Raw genomic sequence first — 23,265 nt, 5'->3', positions numbered from 1 at the left:
CTAGCAAAAAATCTAAGGGCAGAAGCTAATTTTAGTATAGCAGCGATTAAGGAGGTGCTTGCATTTTTAATTGGCTTTCCGACTTGTTTAATACGAATACAAACGCTTCCTTATTCAGTCGAAAATATGATCCGAAACTTAAGGAATTAATTAAAATTAAAAGAACTTCCAGTAGGTACAAAATATTTGTTCCACTTACTGATGATTAGGGAGTTCCAAGAAATTAGAGTTGTCTCGATTATTCTTTGGCAGTCGAAGCATTACTTTTTTCTGTAATTTTCGTTTTCTGCGAAAAACAACAGGGGTGTTTCTTATTATTTTGGTTTATTTCGCATTTTTATTAAATATGAAAATTATCAATTAATGAACACAACAGTTTTTTTTTTTGAAATTTATTTATGTTATTTTTTTTTAATGGCAGCACTGAATTTCGAACTCGAATTGTTAAGTTTGCCAACCGTGGTATGTTAATTCGCTAATGAAAATATCTCACTTCGAACGTTTGATTCGCCAACCATAAGAGGGGTATAAGTCTATAAGGTCTGTTTTAACTGAAATTAAATTGTTGAAATAATTGTAAACAACATTCGAGTAGTAGGGGCTATAAGGAATTGTGTTTCCGATGAACTTTTTCCCATATTTGAAAATTAGGTATCTTGAACATTTTTCGAAATTCGGGAAAAATTCCGAGAGAAAAAAATACCTATCGTGAATAATTTTTGTATGGGAATTTGGAATTTGTTTGCTTTTTCCCTCGGAATTTTTCCCTGTCATATTACGTGGGATTTCGAAACAATAAACAACGATGAAAGTTATTCTCTAATTCGAAGCAAATAGAAGTTTTAACGAATTGTATGGAAAAAAACGATATATCGCCAATGGATTCACTACAAAAGAAAAATTTTTTAAAATTCCCAAGGACATACTCGAGAGAACATCCTCAACAAAAAGAAAAAAAAACAAAACAAACAAACGAATGCCTTTTCCATCTTAAACAGTTATTTAAAAAATGAAAAAGATATTTTAGTTAAAAATAATAATAAAAAATCAAATCAAATAAAGATCTTATTTTTTATTTGTGAAATAAGCAATGATGGAAATGAGTTTGTCATGGAAAACTGAATGGTTACTTGTGGTTCCTTAGAAAACAAAAATGAATAGAAAATAGATTTTCAAGAAAATCGCTGAGTTTGCATTTTTAAGGAAATACTCCGAGGTTTGTTATCTTTTACTTTTTTTGTAAATTACTAAAAATCAACAAAAGACCTTGTTACGAGAAGCGAATCGAACGTTCGACTTGAAACGAACGTTTGAGAAATCCAATGTAGAGCAAGCTTAACATGGGTGAATTTCGCCCTTCAATTGGGTTATTAAGTCTTTTTCCAAAAAAAGTTTGGTTTTGAATTGAATATTAAAATGGTATTCAGGAAATGAGTGATTTTAAAGACATTCGCTTTCAGTCGAACGTTCGATTCGCTTCCCGTAATAAGGGTAAAAAACAACCAACAAATCTGTCTACGAATATAGTGGAATTTCAAAACGCTTTCTAGTTGGTTCACAGGATGTTATTTATTCTAAGAAACGCCAACGAATAATTAAGTTTATAAAACTTGTTTTAACTGAAAATAAATTGTTGAAATAATTAAAAAAAAAATAGGTATCGTGAACATCTTTCGAAAAATTTCGAGAAAAAAGGATACCTATCGTGAACAATTTTTGTATGGGCATTTGGAATTTGTTTGCTTTTTCCCTCGGAATTTTTCCCTGTCATTTTACGTGGGAATTCGAAACAATTAACAACGATGGAAGTTATTCTCTAAAATTCTTCTAATTCGAAGCAAATGGAAGTTTTAACTAGTTTTATGGAAAAAAACGAGATATCGCCAATGGATTCACTACAAATAGATTGAAGGAGGATATCCAAAAATTTTGGAAAAATGTTGAACGTGATCTCTGCATTGGGCCTCCAGCAAAATCGAGTGAAAATGAGTTAGTTTAATGGTGTTTTTATTTAAAAAAAAATTAAGGTTTGGCTTGATAAAAAAAGTGGGAAAAATTGGAAGAAAATAAAAAAATAGCGTCTGGCGAAAGCCCTTGCAAGGAGTACAACTTCAGCTCATTGGAAGAAACCATCATTAGGATTTGTGCAATGGGCGAATCAGTGCAAGGCATTCCAAATGCTTTTACTACAGGAAAAGAAAATTAAATATGGACGAAATTGTAGAGTCATAACTGCAAAAGTACAACTGAACTTATTCGAGGAAGCACCTCCATCTTCCTTTAAGCACCCCATTAGTCCTCTCAATTATCTTCCGGCATCGATCATGGGATTCATTGAATTTGCCTTCCGACAGCATCACCTGTTGATTAGTTTGATTAAGTTTAGTTAGTTGAATACAAAATACTTCAGTATCTAATAGCCACGAATTTCTTTTACCATTTTTATATTGCTCTTCCATCCACGATTGCAGTTCACTTCACTTTCCAAATTAACGAATCATGACATGCTGCTGGGTGAGTGGAATCCACAAATCGTATTCTCAGCTCATCGTCGGTGAGGATATGGAAGGATCACTTCTGCAGACTGTATAACGGCGACGACGAACCGAATTCCGCTGTCAGGCAGGATGATCCATTCAACATAGACGACGAGACCCAACAATCTTATCCTCCCGGCTTAGACGAAGTAAAGATTGCTTGAATGCCGAGCTCTTTAAAGCAGCTGGAGATAAGTTGGTTAGGAACATGCACCAACTTATCTGTAAGATATGGTCGGAAGAAAGCTTGCCCGATGAATGGAACCTCAGTATTGTTCTGCAATGACAGTTATTAAAAGGTACATTTCTTAGTTGTAAAATTATTTCTTTTCCTGGAAATATATATTCCAATATCTGGAATTTTGGAAATAAATTTTACTACAACCAAAATAAAATTACAGCTAAAAGCCTGCAATTTGTTGTTCTTGATACGAATTTTACATCATTTACGTTCCCAATGTTTAAGAGATAAACAAATTTCAAGGGGAAATTTGTATGCGCGATATCCTCCATTGATATCCTCCTAGATAGATAGATAGATTTTATTTCGCAAAAAAAAAAAAATAATTTAAAAGTGGTGTAACCGCACATTTTACAATTCAGAGATTTGATTAAACTTATCTTACATCTGAAACATTATCTTGTTTTTATTTGAAAAATTCATTTGGGTAATAGTTTATTTGAAGGAAAATGCTTATAAGAAAAACCTTCAATTTAAGTTCAAGAAAAAAAAAAAAAATAATAATAATAATAATAATAATAATAATAATAATAATAATAATAATAATAATAATAATAATAATAATAATAATAATAATAATAAATAAAATGACTAGATTGCAATGAGTTAAGAAAACAACATTTCAACAGTAGTTGATATAATTAAATGAAAATAAATATGTAATAAATAAATAAATTAATAAATTAACAAATTAATATATAAATAAATGAATAATCAAATAAATATAATAAATAAATAAATAAATAAATAAATAAATAAATGAATAAATTAATAAATAAATAAATACATATATATGTATAAGGAAATAAATAAGTAAATCAATAAATAAGAAAATAAATAAGTAATTTGGTACAAATAGGTACAAAACAAGTAAATTAATAAATAAATAAGTGTTTGCTGGAACAATTAAATTTAATAACAAATAAATAACAAATCAGTTAATAAATTAACAAGTAAATAGATGGATATGTAAAATGTAGAACAAGAAGAACAAATATTTATCACAGTTGGTTAATGAGTGGGTTTTCAGATATATCACAGCTATAATCAAATTTATTGGCGAGCTTCTGAATTCGTTCAGAAATCCACTCAACATTCGCTCTTTGGTGGAGATCTATAGTTGAATGACGCCAGGGTAGATTCAGCATCATTTTTAACAATTTATTTTGTGATACCTGGAGTTTTTTTATGTGACAGGAAGCTGCCTTTCCCCATAAAGGACTTCCATAGAGCAATATTGCTTGGAAGATAACCTTGAATATTATGATTTTATTATCATTAGTGAGAGTAGAATTGCGGTTGATAAATGGATATAGCAGTTTAATAGCTATGCCTATTTTCTTCAAAGTGCTGTTTATATGGTCACTAAATGTTAGTTTAGTGTCGAGGTGTATCCCTAAATATTTGACGGATCTTTCCCAAGCTATATCTTTTCCATTAATTTTAAGTTGGCTACTGGGAAGATAACAAGACTTTCTTTTTCGTGTGAAAAAGATAGCTTGAAATTTCTCATCATTCAATTTAATTTTCCATTTATTATAATAATTATGCAATATTTCAACAGCCCGACTTAGGCTCCTCTCAATATTGAGAGCGAGCTTGTCTGAGCAAAATATTGCTACGTCATCAGCAAAAATAGCTGATTCACATTGTGGGATTTTTGGGAAATCCGAGGTGTATAGATTGTACAAGGATGGGCCAAGCACGGAACCTTGTGGAACACCAAAATTGAAGTTCACCAATGATGAAACACCACCGTCAACAAAAACATTAAAACATCGACCGGACAAGAAGCTTTGAACTATTTTACATAAATATAGCGGAATTTTAAATGTTAACATTTTATAAATAATTCCTTTATGCCACACAGAATCAAAGGCCTTTTCTATGTCTAATAAGACCATACCTGTTGATTTACTTTGAGCACGGTTGCGTTTAACATGATTGCAAATTCTTTTGACCTGGTGGGAAGATATCCTCCTTTTACACAAAAGATTAAATGAAATTGTGCAGAAAATAAATAATTCATGGAGTAATGAAGTTCAGCTTTCAGTAGAATTAAAAAACACCAATTGTCATTGGGACATACATAAGTTCACTTGACTTGATAGTTAGGGAGATTTTTCTTCACTAACTTTCCAGTCAACTTTCCAAAGTTGCCTCAATTTCAAGTCCCTTTTGTTGCATGAACCTGCCTATTGTAATCCACTTTTACTTTTTATATTTATTAAATCTTCTATAGGAAACTCGAAGGTTATTTTATACAAGGGAACGAAAAGTAACAAAAAAATCGAAAACACGTGCGGCCAACCTGACCCAAATATAATTTGTCTACTCGAAGGACTAAGATAAGAAATTTAAATTCAAGAAAAAAAAAATTAAAATTATCATAATAAACATTAATGCAAACTATAAAATAAAACATAAAATAAACAAAATAACAATAAAATAAAATAAAACAAGGTAAGATAAAATAAAACTACAATAAATAATATCTTCAGTAAAACGATATAAAAACCACTAAGTATTTCTATTTATAATAATTAAAGCAATGAAATATTCTTTATTTTTTTTAACAAAAAACGTGTTTAAAAAAAAGAACTAAATATTTAACTTAAGAGAGGCATTAGGATTAGTAATTTATTAATTTCTTTAAATAATTAGGCAAAAAATAAATATTTAAAAACGTCAAAGTGTGAATGACTCTTCATTTTTTTTTTTTTCAAAAAATGGGCGCGATTCCCAACATCACTTAAACAAAAAAATTATTTAAAAAAGAAGATAATATAAAATAATGACAAAGAAAAAGTATTGAGGAAAATTAGAGTGCAAATTTACAGTCATGGCCAAAATAAAACGAACAAAACATCATTTTTGGTAGCAATGTTCAACAAATTAAATGGAAGCTTTAATTTTATTGCTTAATATTTTCTTAAATTGCGATTTTAAAAATTAACACTAGCTGTCAAGATTTTGGAGTCACTTTGCTGTTGGCAATTATTTCATTTGTTGATAGATTATTTGATACTTAGGCACCAGTTCACTTTGATTAGAAATAAAAATTATATACTGACTGATCGGAAATCACACAAAGAATTTTTGTTGAGAAAAAAAGTATAATTACGCATTTATATTTCTCTTAAAATGTATTTTTCTATTTTCCGGACGGAAATTTATTTTCCTGATTTATGTTAGTAAACATTTTTCAGTGAATTTCAATCAGGAAAATATTTTCAATGACAGACATTTTGAATGATAGCTATAAACGACTTGCCAACAAAATCCAATGGCATGAACTTATGATGATATTATCATCTATCAATTTAAATGCTCTACGTTCAATACTATCCAAGAGGCTTAAGTAAGTTGCAGGATCGCCAGCCCAGAGTTATACTCAAGCTTCGGACGTATGTAAGTCTTGTAGATAATAGCCAGATCAGATGGGGTGAAATATTTCTTGCATTGCCTAAGGAAACCCAAACACCTTGCGGCGTTTTTGGCGACATCGCGTATGTGATCATTCCACAAGAGGTGGTTGGTGACACACATACACATAAATGACATAGAAGCTTTCGATCTTCACGATATTTCTTGAGCTGATAATTAATCAGAATTTCCATGACCTTGGAAAGAAGGGACGTAAGTGCAATCGGTCGGTAGTTAGAGTGTGAAGAAGATTCGCCTTTTTTAGGAATAGGCCGTTTTCCTGGACAAATGCCGTTTTCCATCCACTCGAAACGAGACCTGAGGAGTAGGACAGATGAAAAAGCTTACGCAGTGGTTTTAACAGCGTTGAAGAACACCTCTTCAGAAAAATAGCGGGGATACCATCCGGACCAGCATATTTATGTGTGTTTAGATCTCTTAGGACTCTTGCTACAGTACGAGTGCGAAAAAAGATTGGTCCCATAGAATCATTAACTCGCTCAAGTACAGGCGGAGTCATAACATTCACTGGCAGCGTAGCATTGGCGGCGAACTACCTAGCAAAGAGATTTGCTTTCTCTAAAGAGCTAACAAAAGGAGTGTCATTGACAACGAGCGTAGGAACCGAAGAAGAGGAAGAATTCTTCATGTTTTTTACAAATGACCAAAAATTTTTACTGCCTTTGGGACATTGCAGTATTTTTTGCCGTAACTTTTGGTCTTGTTAAATGTTGGTCCGTCGAATATGGGCGTTGTAGGCCTTCCTGGCTGGAAAGTCGATCCCAACTTTGGTCGAACAATCATCTTTAGCAATGGGCTCATTTTTGGTTGAATGGTTACGTGAATAAGCAAAATAGCCGGATTTGGGACCACACCAATCCATGTGAGATTTACGAGATGTCAATGAAAAGTTGATAAAAAAGTTGGTGTTTGGAGTGGATTTGGACCGGAGGCGTCATTAGTCCGTTATTCTTCGAAAATGATGCTGGCCAGGGCATCTCACCGTCAACTGCAATCGCTATAGATCGATGAGCACCAACTTTTTTGACCTGACTTAAATGATATGGAGACATATGTATATTTTTTAAACAAGATGGCACTGCGTGCCAAGCAGCACAAGACACAATCTATATTCTGGTTTCATGGCACACTTATCTCACACCGAACCGAGGTGTATTGCCCACGAAAATCGTGCGACTTCTCCAGTTTAGACTTTTTCTTGTGAGGCTTTCTTAAATTGCAGGCAAATAAGCCGCAAACCACACGGGCCTCGAAAACAACATAATCGATGAAATTTGTCAAATTTAGTCGATTTAAATTTTTTAAAGTCATCGAAAACTTGACTTTTCAAATGCGGGCTACCCAGCAAAGCTTCGGCTTATTCACTTGAAGTGAAAAGGAAAAGTTTGACTTTAAATGTGTCTATTATGTCGGCCATAATTGTATGTAAATAAATGAACAAAAAAATGAAACGTGTAGAAAGACGATGGACAGCATTGTCACAACACACATGTTTTAAATGGTCTCCTTTCCACCTACGCGTGGCATACAGTTTTGTTTCTCAATTTTTATATACATTTTTTCAATTTTTTGATTTTTTAAAATTCAATACGCTTCATTTAAAAATAATTTATTTGTTGATTTATATGGAAAACAATATTTTGTTTTTGTTGCTTTTTATAAATATTGTTCTGATGAAGTCGTATGGTTTTTTATGTTGACCAAAAATATTTAAATAGGTATATAATTAAAAAATATAGGTTTATGTTTTTTTTTATTTTTGCTGCTGTTTTTATGAATGACGCAGTAGATTTTTATTTTATTTTATTATATTTTAAATCGTAAATTAGGAACATATAGAACACGAAAAAAACTAAAAATATAATTTTAATCTATTTAACGCATCTATCAAATGAGAACATTCCAGAACTAAAAAGAACACCACATGCAACTATTTATAATATGTTTTTATTTAAATAAAAAAGTGACTATAATTTTGTCTATATTGTATATTCATTTGCATATCTATTGACAATTTATTATTCATTTGACTCGCATTTTGTCAACCTTATGCTATTTATTATTAAAAACGCAATAAATAAAGGTATTCCATGCTTCTTCTTTTTAAGGTTTATTTTTAGTTGTTTTTAAATAAAATAAAATTAAATGAAAAACTAAACAATAAGAAAACTCCATGTGATTTATTAGTTTATTCGACAGCCGGCATTATTTTTAATTTGTTGTTGTTGTTTTTGAAAAATTCTACTTAATACTAATGTATCTGTTAAATTGTTTATACGTATCGCACGAAGTAGATTTTTTATGTTCAATCTTCTTATGAGACAAAATCTTTTTTAAAACAAAATTTTTATATTTGTATTCGGGTTTTTTCTTCTTTTTTTTCTTCATACCTGTCTTGTCTATTTTTTTTGTTTAATAAATCTTTTTTTTTAAAAAGAGAAAGAAAAAAAATAAATGCAAAAAAAATTACTTTGTTATAGAAAAAGTTAAGAAATTGTATTAGAAAAATTTGTCAGTTTTAAATCAGGTCTCTTAAAGTTCGGTACTTCCAACAACTTACATACAGTTTTGCATATTTCGTTTTTGTGTCTTAATAACGAAGAATCCTAAAGGTTAGAAAAGATTATTTTTAATTTTATATTAAATTTTTAAGGATAATGCATATTTTTTAAGGAACTTTTCTAAATCAAAGCACATTTTTCTTAAAAGCGTTACAAAAGGTTTAAATCCAAAAACGTGAATGTGAACATAAATTTCTATTAAAAGTGGATATGTGAAAAATTTTAATATTATTTTATCATATCGAATCGATGTGGTCATAAAAGTTCTTTTCCTCAATTAAATACTGAAATAAAATTTATTTAAATTTTTGAACAACATAAAATTCTAGAAAAAAATATTCAAATACATAAATTTATAGTTAAAAAAAAAAAAAACAATTTACAATAAATTAATATTTCTGTCAAAAAACTTGTGGGTGTTGTGTTGCTTATTAATAAAAAATACACAATAATCTATGATAAATTAAAAGAAATAGACAAAAATAGATTTATGGACGAGCATTAACAGTTTTCAAAATTATTGACATTTATTTTTTAAAACCATTTCCTAAGCTGAAAAGGTTATTTTTACTCATTGAAGTCAAGCTCGCAGATAGCTTAATATCACCCCCTTAGTTAAAACTAAATAAGTCGCTTTATGAGTTCCATTGTAAACTTTAGAGAATCCCGAAAAAAAAACCACAAAATATGTTTGAATATTGAAAACCAATCTCATGCCATTTTAAAAATTGCTTGCGATTTACTTAATATAAACCCAAAAAAGTAAAAAATCAGTTGAGGACTTTCGTGAAATAAATTTACTTCAAAATAGTTCACATCTTCAAAAATCGAAAACGCCAATACTTTTCTGATCGTCCTTACAAGCTTAATATGGAAGGCTAGAGATGCATACGGACTACATTTTTAATATTACTAAAAGATATTTTCAAAATAACTTAAGTTATTTGTTTTTATGAAAGCAAATTGTAGGGAAATTTTGTAATCCTACACTGTGATAGTTTTTCAGAACTGAATAATTGATTTTTATAGAATTCCTAATGAGACTACAAAATAAAATGTGTATGTAGGATATTTAGCTCTTACGTGACTTAAATTTGTTTTTTTAAATTTATAACTTTAATATTTGTACACTGTTAGTAACAATCTATTGTAAATTTCTCTTATTTTGATCAAATGCGATGGGACCTTAAGACAGGCTTTCCGATATCCAAAAACTTCAACAGAAACCTTCGACTTTAAGTGCATTAAGCATGTAGTGTCAAAAACAAAGCCGTTAAAATGACTGCCTCAGTAATGTAGGTTTTAAATGCGTTTTATAGAGTTATAGCCCCGCAGAAACAATTCTAAGGCATCAAATCGCATGATATTGGTGTCCATTTGACGCTATATTTAATATCCAACTAAAAAAAATCGTAAAACTAAATTCGGATCATTCGCAGCGCTTGCAAAACCAATATTTTCTCCGGAGCATGCATTACGATGATTGCAGGTCTTCCGATGTGAGTAACGTGTTCACTCTATGTTTGCATTGGGCAGGTTCAGACGACGCAATGCGCCGTAAGTGACTTAAGAGTAAGGCACATTTTTATAATCTGATGAGCCAGCTGCCAAAACATTGCTTTAAAATTAGGTCAACTATATTCCAAAGTTGACCGGAAGGTTAGTCAAAGAAAAAAAGAATAATCTCCCTGACTATCAAGTTAAGTCTACTCTTCTTATGTCAAAATGACAGTTGATCATGTTTTTCATTTAATTGAAACTTTATTACTCTTTGATTTTTTTTATTTTCTGCACAATTCCATTTAATGTTTTGGTGAAAAAGAGTCTTGTAGATCTGAAATCTAAATCTCAAAATTTTTAATTTTTGAAAAGCTATTTGAGTCGAAAGTAAATTTTTACCAAGTTTAAGTTTTTTGTAAAAAGAATTTGCGAAGTTAAGTTCTGACTTTGGAATTTATGACACTTGAAAACTAAGAAGCTCCTTTGTTCAAAATGTACACTCAAAGAATGCAAATGAATTCCCTTATGTTTCCTGAACTAATTGTCCGGTTGATTATAAAGACCGTACAAAAATATTGATCGAAAAGTGGCTACGTTTGAATCACCATTTTTTATATTAAATTTACTGATTTTAACGCGATGTGTTATTGGAAATGACAAAACATTTTTTATTTTATTCTATTGAGTTTTTCTTTTCTTTATTTTTCTTTTCTTACACTATTGTTGTATAGAGAACTGTCAGGAATGGCTCCCTGTTTTGTTTTTATAATGGCATAATTATCTTACAATTTATTGCTTCTTCAGCCCTTGCTAATGGAGCTATTTCACATTTTATGTTTAACAATATCCGGATTGACAACACACTCAACTTATATTGTCAAGCTTCAAAAGACAGCTGAGTTTGGCAGTTGTCACATGCCAGAGCTTTATTTTTCAACCGTAGTACCGAAACAATGGGCAGGTTCAGCCAACATAAGGGACTTTATTTGAAGTCAATGTCATTCTTTGAACGTACAATTTGACCAAGGCAACTAGTTAGTTTTTCAAGCGTCATAAATTTCAAATTTAGAACTTTACTTCGCAAACATCTACTTTAAGTTCATAGTACAAAAACTAACAACAAAATTTGTGTCTACAAAACACTCCTCAGGCAAGCTTCAAATCCACCACGATTTGTATTTTGTATTGTTAAGAAATATTAGTTATTTCTTTTCCAAATTGACAAAAAACCCTTTTACAGAAAGCATTAAACGAAGCATTGAGTAATAAACTTCACCTTTCAGTTGAATGAAAAAACATTATCAACTGTTAATTTGAAAGAATCAGACTTGACTTAAAGTAATTGCTTTTTGTGTATCGATAATTAGATGTTAGGCCTTCTATAGTCAATTTTTAGACCTAGTATTTCGGTATGTGCATTACAATTTTGATTATTGTTTCAGAGGGTCAGGGAATAAGGGTTCCTATATTGTTTGTAGATCAGTAAATACTTGGTATTATGCGAATGTAAATTTTAAATGAGAGCCTAAACTTGGCTAAGGTTGTTCCTTTAAAAAGTTTACATTGCTCTAAATTGATTTAATAATCTTTGGAATTATTTTCAAATGGTGTTATGTGGTCTACATACTGGGAACTACATTTCCTTTTTTTTAAATATAGCTTTAACTAGATTTAAGAACTCTATAAAATTTTAACAAACATTTTAAAAGTTTTTTATTTTTTTATTTTCATTATAGAACAATCATGAGTGAAGTCAGGAGCTTAATGTCAACATTCCTTATTCTAGTTTCACTTCTTATATTCCTGTGGGCTATCTATGCTGCGTTTAGCTCTTAAGCGAGTATAAAACTAAAGCCTAAAAACTCAATTTTGTACTAAAATTACACTTTTAGAATAAGAATTCAAAATAATCACTGAAATGAGGTAAGTACTTAATTAATAATAGAGAACAGCTACGAAAAATAACCCAAACAAAAACCAAATATAATAAATATTTATATTTTTTTGGTAACATAAATTATGATTATATTTATGAATACTCACGACATTGGCCTTTACATTTAAATATCTTAAATTTTGTTCGTATTGTTAACATCGTTTCTTAAAATAACTCATGAAAAAAATAAAAATATTTTAAATTTTCATAATTCATAAACTAATACTTAAATTTTTAAATCGAAAATACATGAGGACTAATTTATCGTTTTGCTATTTTCATAAACTAAAAAAACATGGAATGCCCTCAAAAAGTTCCCATAGTACATTTAAATAGTTCACATAAAGTAAATATATTTAAGTAACTATATAATAATGATTCAAGTATATAGGAAGACATCTTCCTTTCCATAAGTCTCGAGATGGTTCTCGATCAATTTAAACAAATTTATTCAAAAACAAATTACAAAAACAAAAAATTGATATTTTTCTCTGCTTCATGGAGTGGAAAACTCAAATCCAAAATTAAATTCGAAAAAAAAGAAAAAATCGGAAGGAGAATATAAAATGTTGAAGATGCCAAAGCAACCACGTATAAAATCTTGGAATATACACAAAATATATAAAAATATATAAGATTTTTCTTCTTTTTTTTTTGAAAAATTCATAGGAAGCGAAAATACTGTGGAATTATTTCGTGGAGGCACGTCCCAGTTTTTATTAAAACGTTCATTCGTTCGGTTAGTTCAGTATCATCAATCGAAAGGAATCAAACCCTTCGTTATTTTGTTTAAAGCGAATCGTTTGAACATTCTTGTTTTTGTTAATTTTTAAATTTTGTGTGACAAAATATAAAAAAAAAATACCATTCAAAATGAATGAAATGACAAGTTTGTTAACTACTTTTACCATCTTGGTATTCCTTCTCGGATTGTTGTATGCCTTTTACGTTACACTATCTTAAGGCACTTTAATTTAAAATAATAAACAATACTATATTCCAATTTATTTATTCATCATGTATTATTATTTATTGTTGAGAAGGATGTAATTTTTACATAACATAAAAGGTGAGAAAAATAATAACTTTTACTATAGTTATTAAGTTAAAATAAAAAGTGTAAAAGATCTTAAATTTAAAAAAATATATTTTGAAACCTTTACATGTTTAAACATTTAAAAAAAAAATCAAAACAAAATAATTAAAAACTAAAATTAAAAATAAATATACAAATTCAAAATACTTACGATTAATTATTATAGAAAATGATTTACATTTTAAATCTGAATTTAAGGCCTACAAAATAATACAAAATACCAAAAATCATAATTTTTTACGAAACTTCTGACTAAATACTCTAAAATTGTAGTGTTCTAAAGCATATCAAAGCTTTTTAAATTTGTCACAAATAATATTTTTTAATTCGTTTTCAAACTGCTAAGACTAGATGGCCTTTTTAAAACGTTTGCATGTTAATGTGTACCTTAGGCATACAAATTTTAAATTAATTTTTTTAAAACCCTCTTTCCCTTTAAAATTTTGTGCGGCCATATATTTATGGACCTTAACCTAACCTAAAAATCTAAAAATGAGATGTGATAGACTAGATAAATATATAATCTAATCTAATCTGATCTCTTGAAAATACATTTTTGGAAGTAGCTTATAGCGAAAAAAAATCACTAGAGAACAATTAATAATTTTGTCTATATAAGTGAGTTTTTAATTCGTAAAGAAAATCAACTTATTTTTTGCTTTAATCCAGTAAAACTCTTTTTCTTCCGTTCCATGGACAAATAATTGATTTTTGATTAAAAATCAAATGAAGATCAAAATAGTTGCAGAGGATCCCTCTTACTTGTACTTTCAAATTTGTAACTGTCACTTTGACAGATATGTTTTGTCTAACAATTGATTTTAAAATATATACAACCATTACAAATAATTTGACAGCTACGCTGACATCCGTGCCACCAACAACAAAGAAAGAAACCAAAAATCAAATACATTTTCAATCGTGTTTAATTCTCCATCCAAGAAAATACTTAATTTGTTATTAAAATTCAATGTTTTGGGAATTTTCAATTATAAAAATAAATCAATTTATTTTTGATATAAATTCAATAAACAGTTTTTTTGTTGGCTATATTGAGGCAAAATAAATATTTTTTGAATTGTTAATTGGAAATACAGTATTTAAATATTTCGAGAGATTGGGCCCATTCAAAAACCTAGTGGCTACGTAGTCAATATTTAACTAGCTTTGTGAATGAAAAATTGCACTACAACTCTAGTCAAACTGGAACTGTCATATTAATGACAATTACAAATATATAAAATAGGAAACATTTGTGTTTTCAGAACTTTAAATAATTTTTTTTTTTTTTTAATTCAATAAAACCAAATAGATTATATAATATGATTGATTTATATCTGTATATAAATTCCGAAAGATTAATTTCGTTTTGAATTCTTGTGTTTTTACCAAACAGCTGATTGCGAAACGTCAAAACCAGAGTGCACTAACTTTGTAGTTATATTGAGCCAATCAGAATCCTTTAACTACGTAGCCACTAGCTTTGTGAATGCGACCATTTACTTGTGTTTGCACATTTGTCACTTTGACAGTTGTGATTTGTAAATTGTCTGATTGTGTAAGTGCCACCTACAATAAAGAACAAAACTCAAATCATTTTGGAATCGTGTTTAATTCTCCATCTAAAAAATCAATTATTTCTTATTCAAATTCAAATTTATCAACGAAAAACCTGACAAAAAAAACAAGAAGAAACTAGTAATGTCAAAATGAAGCCAGTGTTGTTAGCGAAATAGTTCTGTATTATTTTTATTTTTAGTAAAAGTTATCAGTATAAAAGCACTAAAAAAGAATTTCACACTCAAAACATTAGCAATCGTTTAAATCTGATTTGTCTGATAACTCCTAATGAAATCAAGTATTCAAACAAAAATCGAACACGATATTTTGGCGTACGTGAGCATTTTTCTTATTTTTCGTTTTTTAAAGCTTCAAAACAGAACATAATACTATAAACGTGTAGCTCAAAATGGATTTTTTATTTCTAAAGTCACCTCGCATGTCATAATTTCATATCATTATTTTTTTGATAATCAAAAACATTTTTGACATCATTTTTAGCTTCCAAAATATATTTCATTTCAAATCAAGATAATTTTTTACGAAAATTATTTTTTATAGCATGGATTGGCATCGAATCAAGAACACAAAATATTCCTGCAAAAAAATAAAATAATTTTAAATATCTATATTTTATTTTTTATTGCATGTTATAAAAATAATCAAAAATATTTTGTTGGTTAGTCTCATTTTCATTTGTTCTGCATGATTAGAGAAATTAATAAAATTCTGTTACAAAATTAAAGAAATATCAAGAGGAAATGTATATATCCATTGTTTTTATTTTAGTCTCGGTATATCTGCCACCACCTCCTTTAAAATAAATGACCTGGATATAAAACAAAAGAATTTATTAACTGATGAAAGCATTATTATGAATAATTTCACAAAAGAACAAGAAACTGGCACAAAATTTTCATTTTGGAGGACAATTTAATTGTGATGTTATAATCTCCATTTCCATGTTTCATTAAAATAATTTTCCATTTCGGAATTGTCTATATTTTTTTTTATTTTCAATAAAGAAGGTCCTTTTATTTTAAATTGAAACACAAATTCATCAAAATGCTATAAAATTAAAAAAAAAAAAACAACAAAATGTTTACAGTAATATTAAGTACTTTCTTTTAAATTACCATAAAATATCTCATTTATGTAAACAAATTAAAATAAAGTGCTTTCATAATAATCATATTTTGTTTGATATTTTTTTTGTTTATATACAAAATTTTAATATCCAAAAACCACTTAGTTTCGTGAATGAAAAAGAAAATCCTCATATATTTTTCTAATGAATCAATCATGAATCATAGTTTGAAATAATGAATCACATAGTTTTAAATTGGTGAAGATTTATGTTTTCGAAACAGCTGTTCTATGAACATTATTCCTGAATTTTCATAGATTCAGTAATTCACACAAAAAATAATTAGTTTCTGAATTCTAGGATTTTTTTTTTAAATTTTATTAGGTTATATAGGTTATACAATTATAGTTTTTAAGGTTGTGTGCGTGCTCAAATTATGGAATGAAAATGGTACAGGGTTAAAATGGATGCCAATTTGTATGGCGGAGACTTCCGGCATATTTGTTTATCCGAAAGCCGCTAGCCACCAGGGAGGTAATGCGTTATGACATAACAACCCGATCATACTGGGTTTTATAGCAGGGTTTTTAACAATGATATCAACAATCAATAATTAATAAATTAAATGTTTAGATCAATTTCATTGAATGCTATTGTGACTGTCAGTTATCAATATTGTTGAACTGTTGTGAATATTTTTCAATTATCTATTTTCAATGAAAAAATCGGTATTGTAAACAATTTTTATCAATTTTTATGATAGCTGTCAATTTTGCTTATATAATTATAAATTTGCAGTCAAAAAGTTGGAAATTGAAAAATATGAGTTTTAAACTAATTACGATACAAACATAAATTTTTCCAAAGGAATTATAAAGTAGAATACAGAGAAATAAATACAGAAAGAGAAAATTAAACTCACGAAAGGATTTTATACAAAAGCTGTAGCTTACAGAAAATGGGAAAAAATATTACTACTATAGCTTAATTGCTTTGGTCACCTTAGCATGCTTAAGCATTTTATCAATTTCAGCTGAATTCTATGTTATCAATTCACTTTCATAATACCCATTGTAATTACAATTGATTAATAAATTCTATTGACCATCAATCGTGAATAGTTGATCTTTGCAATAAGTGTGATTAATTTTATTAATTTAAAAAAACACACATAACATATAAGACTTTTTGAGACTATCAAAGTTCATGAAGTAATTTTGTTCCGATAAAATTCGGAATGGTTTCCTTAATCTATAAAACACATCATTCAATATTCAGTTTAAATATTTGTAGTATTTCATTAAATTTCCGAAAAATATTCATTAGTCTTTATACTCTTCAATTGTCTTACACAAATCTGTAAATAGGTTTTGCAGAAACAGAGATTATTGCACTTGATATTTCAAAAGCATATTGATAGTGTTTGGCACCAAGTCTGCTGGCGTTCCGCAGGGCTCCGTTTTGTCTCCAAATCTCTTTCATATATTCATAAAAGATCTCTTGTCTGTCACTTCTAATCCATTAAACCGTTTTCCTGACGAAAGTAACCTTAGCTTTTCATATTCGGTTCTTGATTCACATCATTGTCCTTCCGGATGTGGAACTTTAATGGCAGAATTTGATAAGGAAAATTAAATTCCAATCTCGAAAGCATGGAGAGCTATTAACCGTGTAGAGTTTAATGCTCGAACAACTCAATGCTGTCTCCTGCCGTCTTTCCTTTTGTAGTTTGATACTTCTACAAACAATGTTCTATCGAATTAGCCAGTTGCATTTGCCCCTCAAACTTTTTTTCTCTAATACTCTCACTTCCAGGAATGTTCATCAGTTTAACCTTCATCTCAATTTCGGACGTAATATCATCTGCAGACATTTTTTGTTTAACCGTACATCGAGAATGTGGAATGCTTTACCCAACTCTGTCTTCCTTCATATTTTGATATTCAAATCGTTAAGATCAATGAACACTGGTATCTACTCTTAAATCCTTCCCTATTTACTTAAAGCTAAACATGTTAAGGGTATTAATTGCCCCTTGAGTGCCTGTAAATTATAAAAAAGCTGACCTATTTATTCTAAATTGGTTCTTAAAAGAAAAAAGCAGAACGGTTTAAAAGTAATTTTTGTAACGAATGCATCGTCGCATCAAGTTTTTGAAATATATTGAAAAATACAAAAATATTAATTTTAAAAACTTGAGAAGGTTGTTAAAATTGAAGTTCTTATTTGTATTAGCACTAAAAATTTACTCCAAAGCGTTCAAAAACTCAAAACTTTATACAGAACCAAATAAAGGTTCATAGCTCCAGAAACTAAAATGATTAAAACTGCATCAAAAAAAGATTTGTTCATACAATTTTGTATTAAGAACTATGTTTTGTATTAATTTAGCCACAAAAACATCGTTCTTAGGGGTCTTCAACATTTTTAAAAAGCATATTGTAAAAAACTGATGTGATTCAAAAGTTATAAGACGAGATTTGAGTACTTTGAAAAAATTATTATTTTGTTTTTGGGACAGAAAACAACTTAATTTTTCCGACCAGTTTTATTTATTTCTCCGTTAATTTAAAAATATTGTTCAAGTTTTGTAATTTTAGACCGTTTTAGTAATAAATAAATATATTTTTTAAAATTCAATTACGAAAAGTCTATTATGCCCACATTCTAATTGATAAACATTAATTTCTTCAAAAGACACAAAACCGCTATAGTGCTGATGTTCAATCTCAATAAATAGATTCTCCAAATTTTGTTTTGCTTTAATTATCCAAACAAAAATGCCCCGCCTTTCTATTGAATTAAAAAAATATACAATTTTGCCTTCAAACAATAATAATTATTATGAACACATTTAGTTCAACTGAAAATGTATGTAAACAATTGAATGCAATTAGTCAAGTAGATTCCATCTATTCAATTTATTGCTATCAATTTAAAAATTTTAAACCGCTCGACATTGGTTTTTTAATTCGTTTAAATGTGCTTTACCCCCTTTTGCCCTCATATTTTTGATGTGATCTAATTGTGCGAAAGGAACTTCTCGAAACATATTCAATGATTTAAAAACTGAAAGCAATTCTAAAATAGCTCATTTAAAATTATTAAGAAAAAGCAAATCTAATTTTTCTTCATTTTTCATTGCAGATGACGTAAGAACGGATATGGCGCCATGCAGGAAGAAACGGAAATACTGCAACTTCTATCATGTAGACGCGCACCATTAAATTTTTGTTTTCAAAATAATATTACTCACCTATTAAACCGAAGAGAAGAGGTGATGAATAAAATGACAAATGGTAATTATTGTAAACAAATATCGTAAAAATAACAAAAAGTTTTAATACAGATTTCATTTCACAGCTTCACAGAAAAATGCGGGGATGATGCCTACACGTCTGTCATTTGGTGTTTTTAAAAGTGGGCCATAAAATATCTCAACGTCATCTTACAAAAAAAAAACATTAACGCTTCTGTATTTAAATTTTTGTAAACAAATTTTGTTTTTTTTTTCTTTCATTTCAAAACATTTTTTCTTTTGTAAACTTAAAATTTTTAAAAAAGGGTGCACCTGTTTGCTGGCTTAGATTTTCTTTTAGTTTTATTTGTTTTGTTTTTTTGTTTTTGTAATTTTCACTTCAAAATGATGTCCATAGTTTTCCCGGGATTTATGGATATCTCCAAGCTTTATTGTAGATGTATTTATTTTTAATTTTAAATCTATCACCAATGAAATATTTGCATTTTATTTTATTATACAATATTTTTATTATACTTTAAAGAAAAACCATAAAAAATGTATTTAAAGAACGAGCCGATAGATTATTTTCTTGATTTTAAGAGAAATAAAACAAGTTAAAAATAAATATTATATTTGTTAAAAATTGTGTATGTTTTTATAATAATATGTTTTTCAGGTTGGAAAACAATATTTGCTAGTGGGGTTGCAATATTGTATTTTATTAAATTAGGTTTTCCATTGCAAATTTTGATTAAGGAAAAAGTTGATTTTTTTTTCAAGGAAAAAAAAAACTATTTTGAAAATGTCATCTTTTTCGGCATTTTCATTGTTGCAACTAACTGTCAAAGTGGAACTGTTAAATTTTCACTAAATTACAGTTTTAACCTGCTTACATTTTCAGTTAGAATTTTTTCATAGAATATTTTGAATGCAATTTCGACAACATTTCGAAAAAATTCTCAAATCCATTTTCTCCATTGATCAATTGACTTTTGATTCAAAACTATCAAAACCTTGACATTCTTCTCTTTTACATTCCATTAAGAAAATTAATCAATTTTTATTTCAATGCAAAGTAAGTATTCCATATTCATATAGATATAGATCAACATCAAACTATTTTAAGCTGTCAGATTCATAAAATAATTTTTTTTTAATTCATTTTTATTAACAAGCCAGACGAAAATTCATAAAACTAGCCTAATTAACCATAACTTACAACTAACTTACTGGTCCCAAACAAACACTATAAGTTAAACTATAACACTTAATACTAATGCCTTTCGTCCCTATCATCTATTTTACTTCTATTTAAATTTTAATTATTTTTGTATTTATTAGAAAATTTGAAAAAAAAAACTAATATCAAGATCCTTTTTATTTTTACTTAAAACTACTTAAAATAAGATCCTTAATATAAAACTTAAAGCTAACTTAAACAACCTATCCTATACCTATAAACTACTTAAAACTAGAACAACCACCGCAGCAAAGTTAACTATCTAACATTGTGTTGTCTTTTTTATTCCATGTTTTTTTTTATATTATTTTGTATTTTTTTGTATTTATTTGTGTGCCCCATGCCTATTCTACTTAAAACTAAACCCTAACTATTAAACAAGTATGTAAGCCGGCCATTCGAATACCCCCTATTAAGTGCCGATTGAAGCCACCAAAACTGGTTCTCCTGCTTCACCCTATCAGTTCGGTCCCGTTCGGACATAGCCCTACTGAACCGAGGGAGCTCTGCTCCGTCTTGTGCTATGATTGTACAGGAGTCGCCTATCCACGGTTCGTCGTCTGAAGTGGTAGATTACCGGAACTGCCAATCTATCCTGTGTCAGACCGCATCTATCTAAAAAAAAGGAATGCCTCTGGTGAAATGAAGCCGCTCAAGCGTGCACTCTTAAAATACTCGTCGTTCGGATAGAACGCCCCGAAAATTAAATTGTTGGTCGAAGACATAGCAGTTTTATCACGAAATTGTCAATTCTGTTGATTCGAGCCCCGATGTATAGGACATTGTTGGAATAGTAATGCAAATAAGAAGATTCGGCTGTTCGATATAATCCGGTACAGTGTAGTAAACACTGCCGCTCGAACACCCGAAACTTCTCCATCTGGGAAGGGGCAACGTTGAACCACACAGGACAACCATAAACGATCATTGGCCGTATGAGGGCCATGTAGCAAATTACCTTCACTCTGGGGTCAAGCCGACGGCTGAAAAACAGCCGTTTGGTCAGAAAAGGCTCCTCTGGCCCTGGTCAGAGCAGCATTCATATGTCTGTCGAAATATAAATACTGATCTAACCAGATACCGAGGTACTTCAATACACTTTTGCTCGCTAATGGCAGCCCATGAAGAGCAACGATGACCATCTTGCGCCAATTCTTGCACGTATCCCTCGAGGCCCTAGCCAATGCAGTCCGGAACAGAATTGTCTCCGATTTCTGGACATTTATTTTCAGTTTCCAGTCGTCGCAATATCGCTGAATCTTGTCGAAATCACGCTGCAAGAAAAATCTAATAACCTCAACCTTTTGGGCCGTTCTGTACGCAATTAGAGACTACCTATCAGATCGCTGGTGTAAATGCGGAATAGAATCTTCGAATTCACTGCTCCCTGTTGAAGACCATTTTTAATTGAGAATGTTGTGGTAGAAGTTATATTGCCACTTTTGACAACAAACTTTCTACCATTAAGCATATCATTAAGTATATACAACAATGGCTTGCTTATGCCAAGCCTGCTCTGTTTTAGGTAAAGACCCTCTAAACAGCACCTGTGCATTGTTGTTTTGATTTATTCCATTGGATATCAGAAACGATTTGTGTCATGACCCGCCTTGAACCCGAATTGTTTATCCGGAATTATTTTGTTGTCCACAGACCACTTAGTCAAAGCCCTATTAATGATTTTTTCGAAAACTTTGCTGATGCTCGGAAGAAGACTTATCGACCGAAGATTTGACGGGTTAATGTTGTCCTTTCCCTTTTTCGGGAGAGGATGAACCACAGTGGTCTTCCAATGCACTGGATAATACCTATGCATTATTCATTACATTATTGAAGAGTGTGGTGTAAATGTCAATTGCCTCCATCGGTAAATGTCTTAATACAACGTTGGATATAACATCGACACCTGCTGACTTTTTGTTTTTTATTGAATTAAAGATGAGCTGAAGCTCAACCTTCTTCACTAACAAAGGACTTGGTCCCGTTTGCTCGGCGATTGTCATTGAACCGCATGAAACCGCGTTTCTCAGATCGCTATTGTGTCATAACATTTCGATGGTAAAAGTGATTAAGTAAGGCTCTGTTTTCCAGGTCGTGGTTGGGGCGAATGATAAAATTCACCTTGTACACTTGCTAAAAAGCAACTCCCACCGCCTCCACTTTTTCCGTCGGATCTTCAATTATGTAAAAGTCATCGTCAAAGATGGCTTCTTTTGGATCTATTTGCGTTGTCCTGAGTACGTCCCTTTTCTCTTCAGTTCTTTGGAGTTGCAAACACGGAAGTTCATTATCGTTCTTTTTTCTGAATATCTTGTTGATTTTAGGGAACATACTAGGGTTACTGGGATTAACTGACCGGATCTTACGGTCCCAGTATTGTTTATTAATAACCTATAGTTCTCCTTAATCAACAGATTGACATTTTTTATTGACGACTTCAGTGTCCTAACCTCCAAGTCGTGTGGGTCTGTAAGTCCGCATAATCCGCATATACATCCGCTTCCCTTGAGTGAGAAAGATGCATACAACGCAAACTTCTAGCGTCTTGAACTTTCGCAATTCATTGTTGTATATGACTTTATAATTAATGTCTTTTCGTATAAAGAGAGCGACACCGCCCCCTTGAGTGTAGTCGGGCCGGTCTCTTCTTACGATATTGTTATTTTTATGAGTCTATTTGTGTTTGTGGTTTAGCTTAGTTTAGCTAGCCATAAACACATCTACGTCTTTCAACAATTGGAACATATTGGCTCTTCGTTCAATCAGGGAATTTACATTCACAGCTACGACTTTTAGGCTCGTCTCCGGCAGCGCGCCCA

At 30.0% G+C, this 23,265-nt stretch overlaps 1 long non-coding RNA gene across 2 annotated transcripts; it reads left to right on the top strand.

Annotated features, from left to right (window-relative positions):
- The first annotated feature begins 8,707 nt into the window (after nt 1-8,707).
- Nucleotides 8,708-19,849, top strand: LOC129949053 (uncharacterized). Of its 2 annotated transcripts, XR_008781994.1 has the most exons (4): nt 8,708-8,837; nt 12,023-12,209; nt 19,113-19,264; nt 19,329-19,849. It is a non-coding gene; the product is annotated as an uncharacterized LOC129949053 (long non-coding RNA). The 2 variants fall into 2 exon arrangements; XR_008781995.1 differs by lacking the exons at nt 8,708-8,837; nt 12,023-12,209 and adding an exon at nt 12,936-13,291.
- Nucleotides 19,850-23,265: the final 3,416 nt, after the last annotated feature.

This window comes from Eupeodes corollae, chromosome 3 (assembly GCF_945859685.1).
Source record: "Eupeodes corollae chromosome 3, idEupCoro1.1, whole genome shotgun sequence".
Taxonomy (NCBI): Eukaryota; Metazoa; Arthropoda; class Insecta; order Diptera; family Syrphidae; genus Eupeodes; species Eupeodes corollae.
This window is presented reverse-complemented; position numbering and strand designations above follow the sequence as displayed.